This window comes from Thermobia domestica, chromosome 6, assembly GCF_964235325.1.
Source record: "Thermobia domestica chromosome 6, izTheDome1.hap1.1, whole genome shotgun sequence".
Taxonomy (NCBI): Eukaryota; Metazoa; Arthropoda; class Insecta; order Zygentoma; family Lepismatidae; genus Thermobia; species Thermobia domestica.
In genome coordinates this window covers 22,541,422-22,563,931 of record NC_137459.1, presented here as the reverse complement: position 1 = coordinate 22,563,931, position 22,510 = coordinate 22,541,422, and the positions used below count along the sequence as shown (strand labels likewise).

General features: G+C 36.8%; 1 pseudogene; it reads left to right on the top strand.

The window, feature by feature from the left end:
• The first annotated feature begins 5,822 nt into the window (after window positions 1–5,822).
• LOC145687642 (histone-lysine N-methyltransferase SETMAR pseudogene) lies at window positions 5,823–6,840 on the top strand (annotated as a pseudogene).
• Window positions 6,841–22,510: the final 15,670 nt, after the last annotated feature.

Sequence of the window (22,510 nt, the reverse complement as noted above, 5' to 3'; positions counted from 1 at the left end):
AATAGCAACAGGACTTCCTACTCGGCTTTCGAAACACAATCGAATTTTACATTTTTTTCCCCCTTTATGTGGGCCTACTTTATCTTGATTTGAGACTTTCCAATTTCATTCTATTTTCCATTTGAAAGTCTCTCTAATTCAACAATGAAACAATTATATATGATAATTAAATTGAAAGTCCTCGTAATATGGTCAATAGCAAATATTTTTCCATTTTATATCGTAAAGGTCAGACTTACCGGTATTGTAACTGAGCGGAGCTCGAGCGACTGACCGTAGCAATTCAAACTCTGAGTAGTGATGATTTCACAGCCTTGTTTTTATTACAAGTGTAAACTCTTTAGACAGTGAAGAGGACGTGGATTATGGGTTAGAATTGATGACGATAGGTTTTGCTGGGTGGTAGGTCAGAGCGGGTCACGGTTGGTGTTGGCTCATGATGAGTAGTGGATCAGGATGGGTGGTTGAGTCAGTAGGTCATGGGTCAAGTTTTCATTGACCCACACCATTTCTGATATATGTAAACTAACAGATGTCCCCACTTGTTATTTTGGGCAATAATTTGCATTCTTCTTTTTGTAAGTTTCATATAATTCGTCTGAGTTCGAGCTCATGTAAAAAATTCGAACATCTCGTGTGTCATCGTAACCTCAGGTTATTTCTGTGTATAAATTTATGTGAGGCTGCTATGTTTTTTCTCTTATTTCCTCTTTCCACAAAAACATATACTTTTGTCACTAGCAATGCTTCCACTGCTTAGCTGGATATTTTAACCAGTAAAAGCATTACTAGTGGCGGAAGCGCATGAGGAAGCGTGGAAAGAAAGACAGTGAGTAAACACATGGCAGCTGCACATACTTTTAACACAGTAGTATTCTAGGGTTAAGGAAACACCCCAGTCCTTCTTTTTCCACTCTATGTCAAACATCTCAAAACGCTGAGAAACGTGATTAATTACCGTAATCTAAAAGACCAAACACCAAATTTCATGACTCCAGCCTTAACGGATTCCGACATACAGGGTGAACCATTTATTTTGATCCGTCCTTGTAACTTTTAAACTAATAAATACAAGACGCTCAAATTTCACGAATTCATAGTATCAAGACAGGAACATCTAAGTGACACAACGTTAGGTTATTACACATATCAAATCTACATGTAAAACAAAAACTTTCAGCGCCAAAGTCACTATGCAGTATTGCAAACTAAAAAGGCTACAATATCACAAGCATCGAGAAATAATCAAATTTTGAAGAGTTCTGCAACAGTAATAACGCAAGTGACAAGGACTAGGCAAAGCACATCTAAAGTACCCTAATGTCGAATACTTCGGTCATTTTTTGAAACGATATTATCCCGAAAAAGTTTTTAATTAAGTATCACATGTAATTTCTTAAATAGTTTTCAATGGACATAAATATCATAATACCGTTTACATTTTTTTTTTATCTCGAACATTCCGGACTTACGAAAAGTGGTTCAATTTGACATATTGCTTGGGAGCATGGTGGCTCACTGGTAGAGCGTTCATCTCCGGTGCTAGGGGTCACTGGTTTGCTCCCAGCTCGCGCCGTGTGGACTTTGTGGTGGACAAACACCGCGCTCGTGGGTTTTCTCGGAGTTCTCCCGTTTCCTCCCACTTTATTCATTCGACTATTTCATTCATTTCTCATTTTCACCGTCTTTGGCCTCACCGGCATAATCGTGGGACGTAAAACTCAAAGATTTCATTTGACATATTGTCCTAAATAGCGTATTTATAGAAACCTTTTAAAAATATTTTTTTTATTTGCTTTGCTTCTAGAGCATTACAACAATCCTTTCTGGTAGGTACAATTACAATAAGTTCTCGAAAATACTTAATTGTAAACAGTGTTGGAAATTTTGCCATAATTTACTATATCTCCACAACGATTTAAGACATCGAATTTAACGGCGTTATGATCTTTCCATCGACTGAAACCCACCTATGTAATTGAATAACTCACTTATTTAAGAAGTTTTTCGAAATAAAAGCTTTTGAAAAAAGTCACATATTTAATCTCTTGTACCTTTGTCCTTTTTCATTAGAAATTCGTGACGTCATGACCATACTAATAAACGCTAAAGTACTTTGGATGTGTATTGCCCCGCCCTTCTCAGTTGGATTATTACTGGTATAGAGAAGACCAAAATTTGGATGTTTGTGACACTGTAGTATGCTTAGTTTCTAACCCTGAATAGTTTTTAAATGTGATATAATACGTTTCCGTTTGACATGTAAATTTGAAATATGCAATAAGCTGTCGCAGTGCCCTTTGAAAATCTATATCCTGATGTTGAGTTGGCAACACTCTTAACTTGATGGTATCACCGAGTGTGCCAAACAATATTCTTCTTGCCGATATTTGAATGGTAAAAAATTAGCAATTTTTCTCAATTAGTTTAAAAGTTACAAGGGAATATCAATATATATTCATCTTGTTATAAGAACTGCAATCATCATCCCCTCTTTTTCTTCTTTTCTGGGAAAAATAAAAAAATATAAAGACCCAAAAGGGTTTTCCCAGTGTTGGTAAAAACTTAACAATCTTGAACCCTGTAACTATCTTTAGAAACCAATGCATATACTAACAGTAACACATGTGTGTATATTACTGTTATAATTACATATGTGTATATTAAAGATAGTTACATTACATACCGAGTTTAATTTTCCTAAGATGAAGAGATCTGAGACTTCAGTAATTCTTCTCGGACTATCAGTAATTCTTCTCGGTGAAGATATTCACATCCGACGTTTCGAATGCAGACATCGCATTCATCTTCAGTGATATTTGCATACACATATAACTTACAATCTTAAAATAATGCTGTTGAGATAAGGCACCCCTAGCACCCTTAAAGAAGTGACGAAAAATTAATCGGAAACGAACTACAACGTCAAACCTATAGTTTTCGGGGCCCTGAGATGCATAGTGGAATCCCCGATACTGTATAGGTTCAAGTTGATCTTCCATCGGCATAAGGGGGAAGTGAGAAGGGATGAAAAATAAAATATCAAAAATGACAGACGAAGTGATTTTGAGTTTAACGTCCCGTTCACCAGCGAGGCTATATGGGACGGGGACCTACTGATTAACGTGGAATCCGGACCACATGAGCTGCCGCCGGGAATCGAACCCGGGTCAAAAAATGATAGAAATTTGAGGTAAATCCATAATTTTCGGGGTCTTTAAGCTGATTGGTGATACTCCCAATGACATTTAAACCCAAGTTTAGTCAAGTACGTGCATGCCAGCTGACCTAGGAATTGACAGAAACAACCCTGAAGGTATCTTTTCAGTTCTTTATCTTCAGTTGTTGTGCACAAACATTATTTTTCTCTTGCGAATCTTGGCTTTTCTGTTATGCTTAATAAACACAAGCTGAATGCTATTAATTTGTAGACCTCCTGATACTCCTGTGTACGTCATCACCGCAAAACATTAATGTTAGAGTAAACAATACTAGTTTCTCTAACAGAAAGTAGTTTAGAAAGTTTTATTCATTTATTTACTTTTTTACATTGGATCAAAACTAAATTAAATTAAAGTGTTCCTAAAATATGAAACAAAATTAAGTCCATTATGCAGGTACACCGCTTGACAAGAGGTAATCTATTCTGAAAATATATTCAACAAGATACTATATAAATAAGGAAACTGTTTCGCTTCTTATGTTTGTTTTCAGAATGACTAAATGTGCTAATTAAAACGGAAATTTGATGTTTGGCGCCAGACAGAATACAACAATTATCTATAATAACATTTTAAGAAAGGAGTTTCACGTCTCGATGGAAGCTTTACCATTAATTTAATTTTCTCATGAATATTTCTAATTATTTTTGTCTGACTCAAAAATTTCGCTTCAATGATAAAATTGGTCTTGGGTAGTCTATATTCTATAAAGGTAAACAAGAAAGTTCTGTAGTTTTTCGCCACCATCTTCGAGCATTGATATGCCACCTAACACGTACCTGGAAGATCAAGAATAGTCCCCATCAGCATCGACGAGCTTCTGCCAAAGTTGTGGAAGGCCATGGATTCCATCGCGAAAGATCTTCGTGGGAAGTGAAGCGAAGAAGGTATCAAGTGCATTTTGTATTTCTAATAGGGATTTGAACTAACATCATCTAAGGTAATTGTAGAGGGGATGGAACAGGTGATATTCGGACAGTGCAATGTCCGGCAGTATGGCGGATCCAATAGTGTTTCTCATCTAAGATGTAGAATGGTGTCCCGGGTCATCCTAGCAACGTGGGGCTTAGCGTTGTCCTGTAACAGGAGGACTCCTTTGCGATTCAGAAGTGCTAGCACCAGACTTTTGAGTTTCTTTTTGAACCCTCCTTATCGACCCAACTTGTAGAGCTTCCCAAGTTGATGGAGGTTTCTCCACTCACACTGAATTGCAGTCCAAGTTCCTCACATGCCTGGCCACTGTTCACCTCAATTGCTGCCTGAAGATCTTCATTTTGTACATATGTTGGTCTTCCGGTACGTGGTGCGTCTTTGAGTGTTTCGTCACCGTCCTTAAACTTGTTAAACCACCGCTGCATTGTCCGCGTAGTCACGACACTCTTACAAAAGGCCAGACATATCTTCCGTCTCGCTGCAGCGGTGTTTGACCCCGTTTGAACTAGTACAACACACATGTCCTTATGACGCTCTGTGGAGGTCCCATGTTCACTCTGTCCTTACGCAAGTTCACGGTGTAACTGAACTGCCACAACCAGGTTGTATGTTGGATATACCTACACCAACAACTGATCTTCGCTTTATCTCCATTCGCATTCAACTCACGGTGTGAGGGCAATTGAACACATATCTTCACAAAAGCGACAGAACTTTCTTGGTGACCTTTATACAAGCCTAGTAGTTTTCAAATAAGGAAAGAGAAACGAAAGAAATTTACACATTAATTTTGGAATAGTTTTAAAATACATGTTCCTTTTGTGTTTTATTCGTTCAGCTCGAAATAACAATTTCACATAATGATTTTTAAAAAAATCATCATTGAGGTTTATTGGTGCTTGACACGAAGTTTTGCAGTTTATGCCGGATTCAATTAGTTCTTTTCAGATTTATACGACCTAGAAGCAGTTATTTTTCAACGTCTTGTTTGCTTTCCGGTCGAGGTAGGTTTATCAGAAGTAGGCAATAGTGACGTCACTCGAAGGAAACACTTTATCACATTGATCGTCTTTAAGGCGTACGCCCTTCGGAAGCGCAGAAGGAAAAGAAATTATAAGTTCGATTTTAAATTCATGATTTTCTATCGCAAAACAGATTGCAATGATAAAACATGAACACACGAGTTTCTTCCCCTTTTTAAAGGAACCAAAGAACAGTTGTATGGTTTGTAAATTTCTGTCATTTCTCGTTTGTTTGTAGAGATAAAATACATTTCTTTTTCATATGATTCTGACATATGGTGTCAACTTTCGTGTAATTTTCTATCTACCGTACGTGTTGACTTGCCAAACTTTTAAGTTACAAAATATATACTGTTGACATTTTTGTAGTTCATTATGTCATGTTACATCCTCCAACGATCACAAAATTTAAGCAGCTGTGCACAATAGCCAGGCACTGGCCTAGGTATTAGGTTGTAAAGAATGTTATTGCGTTTTCTTTACTTCCATTTTCAGTGATGTATTTTCAACTCAAGTGTCGTTATAATATTATGCCTCTATATATAAGTTTAAAGCGCGTTTTTCGCTGTATTTATTCGTTGTATTGGTTTTGTTTTGAAATACTTTTTTTTTTTTTTTTTACTTTTATCTGGACTTCAAAGATAGCATGGACAAGAGGCGAATTTGCACAATTTTCTTGTTCCAGTTCAAGTTAGGCCGAAAAGCTGACCAGACAGCTCGTGATATCAACGATGCGTTTGGCCCAGGAACCACTAACGAACGTACGACACAACGGTGGTTCAAGAAATTTCGTAGCTGTGACGAGAGCCTGGAAGATGACGAGCACAGTGATCGGCCATCCGCTGTTGACAACGACCAACTGAGAGCCTTAGTCGAATCCAATCTACGCACAACTGTTCGAGAGCTTGCTAAATACCTGGTGGTAACACCTATGACAATTTTCAACCACCTGCAAGAGATTAGGAAGTCAAAAAACACGATAAATGAGTGATGCACAAATTGACCGAAAAACATCGAAATCGTCGTTTTGAGGTGTCATCTTTTCTTCTTCTGCGGAACAAGAACGACCCGTTTCTCGACAGGATTGTGACGTGTGATGAGAAGTGGATCCTTTACAACAATCGGCGACGTTCGGCTCAGTGGTTGGGCGTCGGCGAAGCTCCTCATCAGTTCCCGAAGCCAAAACTCCACCCACAAAAGATCATGGTGACTGTTTGGTGGTCTGCAGCCGGTCTCATCAATCACAGCTTCCTGAATCTGGGCTAAACGATTACGGCGGAGAATCACTGCCAACAAATCGACGAAATGACCAGAAACTTCGAAGTATGTGCCCGGCACTGGTCAACAGAAAGGGACCAATCATGCTCTACGACAACGCTTGTCCTCATGTTGCTCAACAGACGCTGCAAAAGTTGAACACATTGGGCTACGAAACTCTGCCTCATCCACCATATTCACCGGCCCTTTTGCCCACCGACTACCACTTTTTCAGGCATCTCGACAACTTCCTCCGCGAGAAATACATCAAAAGCAGAGACCATACCGAACCGACCTTCAACAACTTCGTCGCGTCCAGAATTCCAGAATTCTATGCTACCGGCATTAACACATTTGTTTCTCGTTGGCAAAAATGTATTGATTGTCATGGTTTTTATTTCGATTAATAAAAGTTTGTTTGAATTGAGATATGTTTGTTTGAAATTGAAGGTTGGAAACCGCAAGAACTTTCTTTACAACCTGATAATATTTTAACACGCGAGAGAAGACGAAATATTCGAAGTGACCGTAAATCCAACGTTCCATTGTACCCTTGGCAACGTTGTAAGCTTGATCTAGCCAATGGGTGGCTAATTTGCATCTGACTGCTCCACAATCCATTCCTTTAAACTTTAGAGGTATCTACTGGTATGTACTTGATTAGCATTAGAAATTAGGTTCTAGGCTTAAGGCATTTGTGGCTAAGTTAGCCCGCTACGTATGAGGGATGACGTCATTGGGGTATCACACAGCCCGGGAAATTGGGAAGAAAGATACCGGCCTGGGACTATGATGTGAGGTACCACACAGGTGTTTGTAGGTGTGAACGAAGAAAATCCAGGAAAACCTCAAATAACATGTTTGTCCTGAAAAGCTTTTACACTTTTTCAACAGAGTGTTCCCACCGGGAATAGAACCTGGAACCACTCGCGCCAAAGCATTAGCAACTACGCTACGCGGTGCCACTGGTTTGTGCTGCAGATACAGCGTGAATCTTTACAAAGTGGTACATTTATTAGGGGGCTCCAAACCTCATGTAAACAAATAGTTTTAAATAGTAGAAATATCCGTACTTCGCACGGAAAGAATGATGTTAAAATCTTTTAAAGTAAAGAAATGCGTGAAACACACACACACACACACACACACACACACACACACATATATATATATATATATATATATATATATATATATATATATATATATATATATATATATATATATATATATATACCGGCGACCAATGCTTACGGCACTGCCCCTATCGATTCTTGAACCATGCAACTTACAATACAGGTGAGTAGTATGGGTTGCCTTCCTCAAAAGCAGTATGGTTTCTTGGACATATGGGTACAACAGAGTTTGATCCATCAATCCCCCGTCGATTCGATAATTGGAAACAAGGCTTCGTACGCGATTGGAAACTGAAGAAGATCAATCTATATATATATATATATAAAAAACTTAATTGCTACAGACTACTTCTTTCTATGCAAAAATCTGATGATAAGCACAAAAACACACAGATTAAGTTTACCTTATTTATTACTAGGTTTAAGCACCCGTGGTTGTTGCGTCTTAAAGCAGAACCAGGATGAAATGAAAGGAAATAAGAATGTATTTAAAGGAATGTCCCTTCAACTATTGCATTACCTGAATATGTATCATTTGCTGTTATGTAAGACCGCACAACAAATATATAGTGTTGGTCGCATACAGGCAAGGTGTTCTTAGAAACAATCCGAAACGTCTGTGAATTTTGACCTCCGTCATTTCCCTCGAGCCGAAAATTGGAAAGCGGCTTTGAATGCAGTTAAATGTGACAAAGGTCTAGATATGCACAAGATCTGGTGGTTCTACGTGACTTCTTTCATGCGAAAGAGTACATGTCAACTTATTGTAATCACTTGTGCTTGCCTAGCTGATTACAGAAAGCACTTCGTTTCCCTCATGCGTTGAATTTAACTAGTTGAAGCTTGCGATTGAATGTCAGTCTGTTACCCGTGCATTTAAAACGAGTCCCATGTTTGTACCGTCAACAGCAACAGTAATTCCCCCTGCCTGCTATAACTTCATTAAGTCGGATGCAGTATTTTTGCTGGTATCACAAAACGCCTGAACAGATGCAACCCAATTTATACATAGCAATTCTACCAACCGAAAACAGTTGGTAAACCTTTACAGCACTGAAACACACTTTTGCTGCAGAGATGATGCACGCAGAAATTTTTCATTTTGAGATTGACCTCTATTCCTTATAGTGTGTTGTCCAGTACTCTAATTCATTGTTTGTATAGTATATATTATTACACTACATACTGCAAGGGAGAAGAAAGAAAAAAAAAAAAAACACTGATCATACATGAGTTAGAAAAAGGTACAAATTAACTCAAATTATCAAATCTGGAACAATTAAAGGAAATAACTTTGTAAACTTTTGTTTCCATTCATCGACCTATTCCAGTCATTCAAACATTTCTTCCTTTCTCCATGCGAGAAAATCTCGCATGTCATAGTGAGTATTGATTGAAATTGAAATTGAAGCATGTTAAAAATTTCGAACATGCAGAGATCCTAACCCGGGCATAATATAGTACTTACCTGCAGCTTTCTGTTACTTTCATGTAAGTTTAGACGAGCCACTAAGACCGGTATTGGTTGAGTTCATTAAATTTTCTTCATCAAATTGTATTGTTTAGATAATTGATATTGAAATTTTAGTATGGCTTTACTATGTAAAGTTTTCTTATTCTATAGGGTAGAGCAAACTATGGTACACGGGAATGTGGACTTTCCCATCACTTTCTATTACACACTTCTTTTTGAATAAAATATGTTACAATAAGTGAAAGTTACAATAAGAGGTTAAGAAAATGAAAGGATCTTAATAACTAGACGTTTTAGGGTGTGTTGGTTAGGTTACTTTTAATGACCAAGTGTTTTACATAGGAAAAGGAGCTCAAGGAGCTGTAAGACGTAGGAAAGTTTCCTCTTAATAGTTAGGCGTTTTAGGGTGTGTTGGTTAGGTTACTTTTAATGACCAGGTGTTTTACATAGGAAAAGGAGCTCAAGGAGCTTTAAGACGTAGGAAAGTTTCCTCTTAATAATTAGGCGTTTTAGGGTGTGTTGGTTAGGTTACATTTAATGACCAGGTGTTTTACATAGGAAAAGGAGCTCAAGGAGCTATAAGACTTAGGAAAGTTTCCTGTTAATAATTAGGCGTTTTAGGGTGTGTTGGTTAGGTTACATTTAATGACCAGGTGTTTTACATAGGAAAAGGAGCTCAAGGAGCTTTAAGACGTAGGAAAGTTTCCTCTTGATAATTAGGCATTTTAGGGTGTGTTGGTTAGGTTACTTTTAATGACCAGGTGTTTTACATAGGAAAAGGAGCTCAAGGAGCTCTAAGACGTAGGAAAGTTTCCTGTTAATAATTAGGCGTTTTAGGGTGTTTTGGTTAGGTTACTTTTAATGACCAGGTGTTTTACATAGGAAAAGGAGCTCTAAGACGTAGGAAAGTTTCCTCTTAATAATTAGGCGTTTTAGGGTGTGTTGGTTAGGTTACATTCAATGACCAGGTGTTTTACATAGGAATAGGAGCTCAAGGAGCTCTAAGACGTAGGAATATTTCCTCTTAATAATTAGGCGTTTTAGGGTGTGTTGGTTAGGTTACTTTTAATGACTAGGTGTTTTACGTAGGAAAACGAGCTCAAATAGCTTTAAGACGTAGGAGAGTTTCCTCTTAATAATTGGGTGTTTTAACAGGGACAAGGCGTTTTCAATGACCAGGAGTTTTAGAGAGTTGGTACCTTGATTAATCGGGTAAGATCGATACTTTTGAGGTGTGCTGTTGTTTTCTTATTTTAACATGGCGGCTACATTTGTTGATTTTCGTTACTTGCTGATTGTTGGTGATGGTGGGCAATGTCCTGCTCGTTGCTGTTGTTTGTAGAGTATTTGTTTACTATAAGCAAATGGAGTAGAAATACATGGTTACATCCAGCATGGGTTGAAGATGCGTGGACTCCCGTGGCACATAAAAAAATAAGCCACACGATTACTTTTTTCCATTATTGCTATGTAGAATACTTCTGACTAGTTGCTTTTTTCAATAAACTAAAAAAGAAAGTGACTATGTTTGTGACTTCATTACTCTTGAACCACACGACTGATCTCGACCAAATTTCCAACACGAATAAGGCGAGGTTCGGGTCCAGAATGGTTGTTGTTGTTTCAGTTTGACGGTGCAACTTAAAAGAGGAAAGGGTAGAGATATTCAAAAATGACTGATACTAGTGTTGAATTCATTGTTTTCGGGATCAGTAAGATGAACAGTGACACTTCCAATGCTGTTTAAGTCCAAATTCAGCCTCATAACTTATATATATAATTGAAAATGTTCAATATTAGTGTAAAATCCATAGTTTTCAGGATCGTTGAGACAAACAGTGTCGTTTAAATCCAAATCAGCACTTTATATCCAAAATTAAACGTATTCTCCCCGTGCAAGCAACGGGTGTTCTGCTAGTGTTATATAAGGTCCAAAGGACTCATGGGAAAAAGTTAATTTTATTTCTAATTTTCAATTTTGGTGCTTGATCATAAAAAAATGGCGGGGAAACTAGTTAGTTAGTTAATGTTAAAAGAAAATAAATGTCCTTCTGTACAAGGTTATCAGTACTTTATTTTCAAATAGATATGTTTTAATATTAATATATGAATTTCTACAATAAGAGAAGTGATGGGAATAAAAAAACATCATTAATTTATCCGTTTTAGGTTTGTACCTGTGCACTAAAGAGAAAGAAGATAAAAGCAGTAAATGCTTAAATATTAATGCTATGAAGAATCTGGCAGAAGCGAGAAAACTCCGACAAAACTCATGGATACGGCACTGTCCGCGAAAAACACACTTGCCTTGAATTTAAAGCAAAGATTTATCAAAAGCAGAAATGAGTGGTACGTCACGGTGTTACAATGCCCTCTAGAAATGAAATAGTATTTGAAGGTAATAATTCTTGTGAGTAATAGTACTGCCTTTACCTTCCAACCCTTCGTTTTCTAGTATTGATTGCTACTTGGTACGCGGATATGCAAATATCATTAAAAGTTCCACAACTGGCTGACCCTGGTCACAAACTTCACAAAATACTCCCATTATTAATTCTTGTGACGCAGGGCTTTCAACACTTAAGGATTTTGCTTCCGGTGGACAAAGTTTCTAACTTCATATTACGCTTGTTTTTCATTTGCAATTAGCTTTAACGAGTTATTTTTTTACACTTGATTCTTCCAGTAAACCACCACATTAAATATTTATTATAGTACATAAGTGTTTGTATAATGTGTTTGTTTCTGTTTGAATTTATTAATTGCAAGTTAATTTGCACCTCTTGCTGTTTTAGACTTCATTATTTCTAGATGCCAAAGGGGTATTTTTTTAAAAAGGTAATGTTTGTAAAAACAACATTTGACATGGACTCTGCATATTATTAATAGAGTTTAATTCTGGCTGCATAGTTAATGTTACCGATTACAATGCGGAAGAGTCGGGTTCGATTCCTGGTGGAGGTTTATGTGATTCACATCCTACATTAAGTTGTGCGTCCACGTCTCATATAATGGCAATGCCAAACTCCAAATGAAATGATGAAAGGATTATTATTTAAGTTAATACTTCAAGTCATGTTTTAAATAAGAACTGAAGCTTTCCTGGTGACATGATGAATATAATTGTTCTGCATATTGTTCTCTCAGACCTGGTTTAGCATTAAATAAGTAAATAAATATTATTTACCGTTTATTTGTTGCAACTTCTGTATAAAGCTATTTTCGTTTGGAGGAAGTACTTCTTCAATTATAATAAAATATGTGTGTATGCCTGTCTGTCATCACCTTTCCGCCTAGAAAGAAGTAACCTAGAGCCATAATTTTTTCACACAGATATATTGTGATCAGTCCTAATCGTGTAGAAAGCTGTTTTTTTTTCAATTTTCTGCTCAGGGGGAGGTTTTCAGGGGTCAAAATGTGTCTGAAAATGCATATACATTTGTAGTTTTTTGAGAACGCCTTGTATGTATGCAACCATCATTACGTATGGGTTTTACGTGCTACATAATAACAGGGGATAAATACCCGGGCAATGGAATAAGGATATTTGCTATTTTCTCTTTTTATACATGTTCTGATTTAAGATCCGTCAACGACGAGTGCTTAAAAAAATGAAATATTAAAGTTTAACGTCCCACATTTATACCCTTGAGGATAAGGGAGACGAATGATTAAGACAAGTGAATGATGGTGGAAGAATTGGTTGAATGGGAATGTGGGAGGAAACAGAAGTACCCCGAGAAAACCCACAAATACGATGTTGTTCACCACAAACTTACTTGGTGGGGATCGAACCAGGGATCCGACGAATGCTTACAGCTAGTAGTTAAATAAACTGCTCAAAAACAGTTCAGAGTACTCAATCATTTTAATAGTTATTCGTTTCCTTAAGTATCTTTATTAAGTCTTATTCTAGGATCAATTTTAACAGACGAAAACCATATTCACGAAGAAATAAAATGTCGACTAAAAGCAGGAAATTTGTGTTGTTGTTCAGTTCAAAATTTCTTGTCGTGGAAAATTCTGTCGAGCAGTTTGAACCTTAAAATATATATAAAATGATAATTACGCCTGTTGTTCTGTATGGTTGCGAAACGTGGTCGCTTACTCTGAGGAAAGAACGCAGTCCGGAACTATTTGAGAAGAAGATACTGAGACAAGTACTCGGACTCGAGAGCAAGGAGAATGTGGAATATCGGAAACTCCATAACGAGGAACTATATAATTTATACAGTTTACCATACATTGTTAGGGTCGTCAAGTCTAGGAGGCTCAGGTGGGCAGGTCATGTATCTAGGATGAAAGAAAGTAGAAACGCTTTCAAAGTTTTGACTGGGAAACCAGTCGGAAAACGACCATTAGGAAGACCTAGGCGCAGATGGGAGGACAATGTTAAGATGGATCTCGCAGAGATAGTAATTCAAAGTAGAAACTGGATCTAATTGACTAAGGACAGAAGTCAATGGAGAGCTTTTGCGAACGCGGCATTGAACCTCCGGGTTCCATAGGCCTCTCTCCCTGAAAATTAATTATAGAAACTAAATCAAGGAAATATGTATCTTCTTTGATCTGTTGAAAAACTGTTTTCTTTTCAAGGCAAGAGTTTAAATTGTATGAACATAGCCTTTCCAGGAGAGATAGGTGGTCAAGTGTTCTTCTGAAACAACATGCAAACTGAAATGGAAAATTATTTAATAGAAACACATTTTAAGACGTAGCTTCTCATAGTGAATTCATGTTGTTTTATATAGCGACATATATCTAGTCATTACACTACTACGTACTCAAAAATGATTAGTAACATCATTTAAAAAAATAGAAACTAACACAATAAAGCAAAACAATGTTACAGTTAGATCTGATTTCAAATTCAATGAAAGCTTAGCTTAAAAGGGTAGAGTATTACAACAAAGAATCGTAGAACCATTCAATAATTTACTGCATAGAATTGAAACCAAGAGTTGAGAACTTCCAGAAATTCCCGTCTCTTTGTAATGTATTCTTTTCTAATACTAAAAAGTTTCTCTTTCCGAATTATAAACTTTCATTTAGAGAAACTGGGTTTTCCAAAGAAATGTTGCAAGACGTGAATGGAAGGAATTGTCCTTAACTTTCTATGCAATTGTGAGTTAAGCCAGAAAATCTTCTAGAATGATTTTTTGATTTCAGTTTGCGCTATCATTCTATTACGCTACGGACAAAAATTACCTACATTGTTTCAAGTTTCAGCTTCAGTGTGTGAAATTAAATTAAAGAACTTTTAGAACTTCTATTCTATAATATTATATATATATATCGGGTGTTGCGAAATAACTGTTACAACTCTTGGGAGAAGATATAACGCTCTAAAGTGTATTATGCCACGTTTTCGGCATCATGTAGCTCCGAAACTATTTGTCGTAGAGAAAAGTGCAAAAGGACTTTTTTCTTGTTTCTGTGTTGGGAATCACCTCCCGAATTTTGTCGGTGGAGTTTCCTACCACCCTATATATATATATAATATTATAGAATAGATATATATATGTATGTATATCGGGTGTAGTAAAATAAGTGTTACAACTCTTGGGAGGTGACTCCTGCCACTGAGACAAGAAAAAAATTTCTCTTGAACTTTCGGCAATCGGACATAGTTTCGGATCTACAAGGTGCCCAAAGCCTGGAAAAATGACTTTCGGACGCCAATAGTTTGGAAACTATCTAACGTAAAGAGGACGGGTAAAAAAATCACTGAAGAAGTCATACCTGCTGTATTAAATTTTGCATGTTTCAGAATTCTACCATGCACGCGCAAGGGATTCCCCAAAGGAACGTAGGGAGTCCCGGATAATCTGCCAAATGAAAATTGGTCTAAATGGATATGAATTGATAGGGTTTCTACCAGGTAACAATAATTCGTTTATATTAAGTCGATATCTGGAACAAATACAAAATGGCGGACAACTTCATACCCGTTGTGTGTGATTGCATAATCGCCAGGTACGGATGCTGGCCAACAGTGACATTCTGAGTATTAAGTGTAGCGAATTTGTACTCAAATGTTCTAGAAAGACATCGGGAGTGTCGGTAGAACACAACAGATGAAGCAAGGTGATTCACATGTGTGGAAACACGTAACGAAAAATGCCCAGAAATGCACTCATACTAAGGAAACGTGAGTTCAAAGCGTCGAAAATGTGAGGATTAGCGTCAAGAACATGAAAGCCATTGCCAATTCACCAATAATATTCTCTCAAACCGATGCAATCTGATGTGCACGGCTGCATACCAATAAGGATGCAACAACTGAGATCAAGTTGAAATTGTGTAAGGGGACTCAGTAAGAATCTGGGTAAACTAAATGAATTTCTCTAGTGGAATCGCATGATTGATATTGAAATGTGGCCAATGTGTGTGTTGATATTGACATGTAGCTAATGGACAAATGTCAACATGTCCCACTACTGCTGAGACAGCGTCCTACGTGCGGAAAATAGGAAAATAACTACTCTGGTCTTGAATCTGAGGCCGTGGGCTCCCAGTACGATTGGAAAATGCTACCATACGAGCAAGAGCGAGTGCTGTAGTCCTGAGGCTTCGAGGGAGCCTCACTTTCTCTGTATTCATTTCTTTGAGGAGTACCCACTTTGTTTGGCAAGCGCTCTTGTACAGCCTCCCGACATGCTTGTGTGTTTCATTTTGTTATTCCTACTGCACAGTTGTAAACAATCAGAGCTTTAAGACGTTTCTTTCTATTTCTCATGTCGTTTTATTTTCCATATGTATAGTGTTCCAGCTGTAGTGTTACATGTGCCAAATTGGTTCATTTTCGTCTTTGTCTTGGCATGCGCACTGTATGTAAGATGCGAATTTCTGGACGTATTTTCATATATTTCGAGTACGTCATATATCCCAGAAGACGTGGGACACGATAGAAGTTTGTTATTTTCAAACTTTATCAGAATTTGAACCATGGATTAAGAGATTTCTTTTCATATGTATCGACTGTGGGACAATGTCCAAAACAAAGAGGGACATTGATTCATCGTGTTCTAGTTACGTTCTACCAAAAAGTGCGCAAGATATAATAGCAGAATGGACAACATTATTTTCCTAGTTTTCGCACCTGGGATGGTGTCCCAGCAGTAGTGGGACATGTTGACATTTGTTCATTAGCTACATGTTGATATCAACACACACATTGGCCACATTTCAATATCAATCATGCGATTCCACTAGTGACATTCATTTAGTTTACTCAGTTTCTTAGTGAGTCCCCTTACACAATTTCAATTAGTATGCAGCAGTGCAGATCATATTGCATCGGATTGATGGAATATTATTGGTGAATTGACAATGGCTTTCATGTTCTTAATGCTATTCCTTACATTTCGGACGCTTTGAACTCACGTTTCCTTAGTATGAGTGCATTTCTAGGCATTTTTCGTTACGTGTTTCCACACATGTGAATCACCTTGCTTCATCTGTTATGTTCTACCGACACCCGAGATGTCTTTCTAGAGCATTTGAGTACAAATTCGCTATATTTAATACTCAGAACGTCACTGTTGGCCAGCATCCGTACCTGGCGATTATGCAACCACACACAACGGGTATGAAGTTGTCCGCCATTTTGTATTTGTTCCAGATATCAACTTAATAAAACGAATTATTGTTACGTGGTAGAAACCCTATCAATTCATATCCATTTAGACCAACTAATTTTGGTTACCAGGTTGGAAACCTATCCATTCACGCCTATTTTGACGTATCTTTACCTGACAGTTTATCCGGGAGTCCGTACGATCCTTTGGGGAATCCCTTGTGCACTGATTTCACGATTGCGACATACCCATCTTTGAATAAAGCAGGTTTCGTTCCTTTGAGGTGACCATGCCGCCTTGCCTGTATCATTCGAAATAGAAAAGATATAGCGCTATAAAGTGTATTTTGCCACGTTTTCGGTATTGTGTAGCTCCGAAACTGTGTGTCCTAGAGAAAAGTGCAAAAGGGCTTTTTTTTCTTGTTTCTGTGTCGGGAATTGCCTCCCGAATTTGGTCGGTGGAGTTTCTCACCACCCTATATATATATATATATATATATATATATATATATATATATATATATATATATATATCCCTAGCAACACCGAAAACTGTGGATTTGACAGTAATTTTTGTGTTTACCCCCTCCCACAAATTGGACTGAATTTGGATTTTTTGAACGGGATCGGAAGTGCCACTGTTCATCTCATCAATCCCGAAAACTATGCCATCGGCACTAATATCTGTCATTTTCGATCATTTTTATATATCGTCCCCTCCCCTCCCCCAAGTTGCAGGACTGAATTCGGATTTAAACAGCAACGAAAGTGCCACTGTTCAACTTAGCGAACCCGAAAACTATGGATTCGGTACTAATATCGGTCATTTTAGATCATTTTTAGACCTAAGTTCCACCGTTGAAGTGAAATGGTAAAAGGACATACCAGGACTGAACCTTATCTATGTTGAAAATTTCGTCGAAGTCGGTTGTATGGTTCAAGAGTTGTTAAGACACAAATATAGTCACTTTTCACTTTTATTTATTTATATAGATAGATAAGGGATTGAAGACTTGTAAACAATTCAATACATACAATGCCTCATCATGAATTAAAGGAGAAGAAATCTTGTTAATATTACCAAATTTAATAACACGAGTCTGGTTATTTTAATTTTTTTCTTCTGAATATGAAATGATTGGTAAAGCCATTTTCAATTGCTTCCTTTACAGTAAAAACTTCTCGGTTAAGATTTATACATTCTCAAAGTACATCGAGTGAATTAAATGCGATTCATGTAAAGAACACATGAAGGTCAGCTTTATGCGACAGGTGTGAAATGAATACAAAACGGAACGTGTGTCTACTTTGTTTTAGAGAACCAATACCTAATATTCTCCATGTCCTGTTGTGCATAAGAAATTCTTAAGTTCTCGTTCTGTCACAATCATTGTCTGAAGACACATACAGGTTGATTTGACTAACAAAAGGATTGCTAGCAAATTTAACGTTAGTGTACGTACACACATCCGTGTGTTTTGTTCTTCCAGTTCAGAATGTTAAGCTTGGAATTAGTTACATTGAGATGTGAACGGCAGGGTACAACTTCCATTTAGCGCTGTAACAGGTCCTATTGTCACCTTTCACTGGGTTAATCTCTACAGCGATACAAGCTATCGGATTTTCACCGAATGGAGAAATATACTGATTGCCTCTTCTCCGTGTGCACCATGTCAATGAAAGGAATGTACGATATATATATTTTTTAAATACTTGTTTTTAGAGTTTGAATACAAGCACGAGAAACCAGTAGATTAATCTGTTTGTATCAATGCTTCAACTTGGAGCGGGTTTCGTACGCAAACATTCCATTGGATACAGACTATAACACGTTGTGTATCCCTTTTATTGACATGATCATCTGGGAGAAAAGTATTTTATGAATTATATTTGTAATTAATCCAAAAGGGATACAATTAAGCTTGATAAAGATAACAATTATAGCTCAAAATATTTATTTCAATCGACTAACGAGAGGGAGGTGTAGGATAGCGATTTTGATTTCCAATGGGAGACCATGGTGACTCAGGGTAGAGCGTTCACATCTAGTGCATAAGGTCCCTTGTTTGATCCCAGCTAGTGCCAAGTGAACTTTGTGGTGGACAAAGAGCATGCGCGTAGGTTTTCCCTGGGTTCTCTCATTTCCTCCCACTTTCTTCATTTCATTCATTTCTCATCATCACCGTCTCCTTTAGCTTAGCTGGCATAACCGTGAGACGTAAAACTTAAAGATTTCATTTGATTTGTAATGGGAAGATTTTGTGTTCGAATCCGCTGTCCAGTCACCTTGTATGTCTGACATCCATACAAACATCCATAAGAAACGGAAAGAGAGAAAAATACAGACTAAGGGACACCATTGGTGTAGCAAACTTGCGGGCCTCCCATGCAAGATAAAGAGATGGGACTCTAGTTGTAACCACAATTGTTATAATAATAATAATAATAATAATAATAATAATAATAATAATAATAATAATAATAATAATAATAATAATAATAATAATAACATTGCAAATTTGCAAGTGGATTTATTTACATTGCAACTTATGGTATTAAATAAACTGTAATTATAAGACATTATTGTAAAAATTAAGTTTTGTTTTTTCATCCATAGGAAGGCTTAGGGGCCCCCTACGCCTCGTCCCCCGAAGATCGATATCGAAAATTTAGGATATACATATATCGATGTTCATGTATTTTCGATATCGAATGTCGATGTGTGTCAATACGGATATTGACGATATCAATATATATCGACATATCGCACAGACCTAGATCCGAGAAATAATGTTTGAAATATACTGAAATCAATAATCAAAATCTAGATATGTTCTTGCATTTCCGTACCCAAGTTTGAGAGGGAAGGGGTGAATCCGAACAAAAATTTTAAGCCAAAATTTTTTTAAATAAAAGTAGTTAAATTCCTTCTTAATAGAAAGCTAATACTGTAATTTATCTTTTAATTCTTTTCCTGATTGTCGTCAGAAATCAGCGACAGTACACACACACTTTACATAGCATAGAAATGTACTCTGTAATTTTTCATAACTAAGCAAATCGGAAGATGAAATTCTCATGATATTAAAGTGGGATGTTCTACAAAATAATCATAATTCATTGTTTTTATTTCTGTCAGTAATTTTCACATAGACGCAGATCTACAAGACTAATAGAACTAGAAATGAGATATTTAATTTCTTTTTTTATCTATGCAGATTAAAATACTTCTGCATTTTGCTGAGATTGTCATTTTTTTAAAAATATAAGTCCCCAATCCAGGGCTAATTCTGGTTACCATGCTTTCGAGGTAATCGGTACCGGAAAATGTAAAATTTGTCGACTCTCAAATCTCGACAGTTTGTTAAAAGAGATTTCACATTTTATCTTGTTATTTCTTACACTTCTGATTGGCTCTATTAATGGTGAATTACTGAACTTATACACTCCACATAAAAAAGCGACAGGTAACACTTGTAGCTAGGCCATTCAATATACGATTATGTGTTGTTTGCCACGGTTTTGTTTGCCACGACTCGATTTTGGTGTTGTTTGCCACGGTATTGTTCTCTCTGATTTATCTTATACTAGCATATATTACCCGCTTCGCTGGGTTGAAATGAAAATTTAAATGCACAACTCCATATCTCATGTGTTTAATACCCGTGAAATATGCTTGCAGTAAATGTTAACATTATATCGCCTGTCATTTATGTTAACCCGCCGAGTGACACGGTCATGCGGGTTGCATATAAATACGTTTATTTTTACCTATGATGAACTAACAAAGGATTTGTACGTTATGGACACTTGAATGGTCAATTATCTCAAGACACTGGTAATTAAAAATTAAAGTGATATGATAAAAACCATCTAGGGTCCAAATCCTAATAACCCCCCAAAAATGAAAGAAATTGGTTCAGCCGTATTAGCGTGATGAGGGAACAAAGGATTTGTACGTTCTCTTTTATATATAAGATTATAATCGTGAAGATTTATAAAAAATCGACTCATAAACTGAGGGTTGCTTGATAACTATATTATAACAATCAGATCTGTTATATTTATGTACAGAATACTCACAATACAAACGGTCCAAAACACAGTTACTGCTTCTATTCTGTAACCACAGTTTTGAGTATTCTCTAGACATTTCTCTCGAAAGATATTCTAGGAGTGTTTTAGTTTCTTCTCAAAATTTAAAGTATATCTGAATGATCAATTTCGTATCCTCTGTCTTTGACCGTTAGCTGTTTAAGTGGATTTATGTTTTTGCTCGTTTGACATTAGGCAGTACTCGATCTCTTATTAATTTATGTTTTAATGAGTATATATAGGCTAATTCTATTGAGATATACGCGGTGGCTCAGTGGTAGAGAGTTTACCTTTGGTGCGCGGGGGCCCTGGTATGATTCCTGCTCACTTCAAGTCGACTTTGTGATGGACAAACACCATGTTCGCAGGTGTTGTCGGGTTCTCCCGTTTCCACCCACTTTATTCATTCCACTATTACCTTCATTTCTCATCATCACCGTCTCCATTAGCCTAGTCGGCATAAATGTGGGACGTAAAACTGAGAGATTTCATATCATTTTGTAATGAGATATACGCAAAGCTCACTTTGAGCGAGCTAGAATCTTACCGGAGATCTCAAGCACCAGATATGAATGTTTTACCAGTGAGCTACCTTTGCCCCGATATACTTAATAGTTCAGGCGGTTGCAAATAGGAAAAGTTACAAAATGTCAACTGTAACACACATTTAAATGTTACAGTTTTTCGAAGCTCGAAGTTGATGCCATATAGCCTTTCTGCTATTTTAACCCGTTCCTACTGTCCCGCAGAAAGCTTTCTATAGACTTCATATACTACAGAGTAGAATTTATGCACCCAGAAGCATGAAATGCAGTGATGACTATAACTTTACACCATATTTGGTTCATAATCTAGGCGGCTTCTATAAGAACCCAAGCTGCTTTGTAGTGGACAATCACTGGGTGCGTGTTTTCTCGGGGTTCTGTTTCTCCCCACTTTCTTCAAAACACAATTAGTCATTCATTCTCATCATCATCATGTCCTTTAGCTTACACAACATAAACGTGGGACGTAAAACTAAATATATCATTTCATTTTTTAAATATATAGGACCCAGTTCTCTAGTCGCGTAGTATAACAAAAAAAAAAAACAAAACAAAAAAAAACAGAACATTATGTAGCAGGAGATTATATTAATAACTCCAATTACATCAATTATATATATTATACAGTATATCAACTATAGCAGTGTGAAACTGCAATTATATCAATTTACTGAACTATTGTGATATTAATGATGTTTTGTGTTCATTTGTTTGGAGCTTAATGTTGTCTTTTAGGAGCGAGTCTAATGAGACCTCTCTCGTCACAAAAGCGAGAACACTTAATACTTGATCCAGGGGATCACAAACAGAGGTGTCTGGAAACCCTTCCTTTTTATCCAAGTGTGTGTCAATCCTCACGATAATAAGATCTGATAAGATCGGAATGCAAATACTGTGGAAAATAGTGGCAAACAATACCAGAATCGAGTCGTGGCAAACAACACGCAACGCAATATACATCTTCTTATCCCATAATCGTGTCCCTTCTTACACTTCTCTCTCCTTGCCTCTCTCCCATATTAAAATCAGCAATAACATGAGCACAATTTAATATCAAAATATACATGTATCAGTGTAATAAAGTGAAAGGATAAAAATGAGACGAAAAGAGATTCATAAATTGATGTAGAGAATAACTTAATAAAAAATTGAAACCAATAGATATCTGTTAGAGGTATGGAACTGAGAGAAAGAAAAATAGATAGAAGAAGAAAAAAAGGGAACACAGATAAAAATATTGGATTTAAA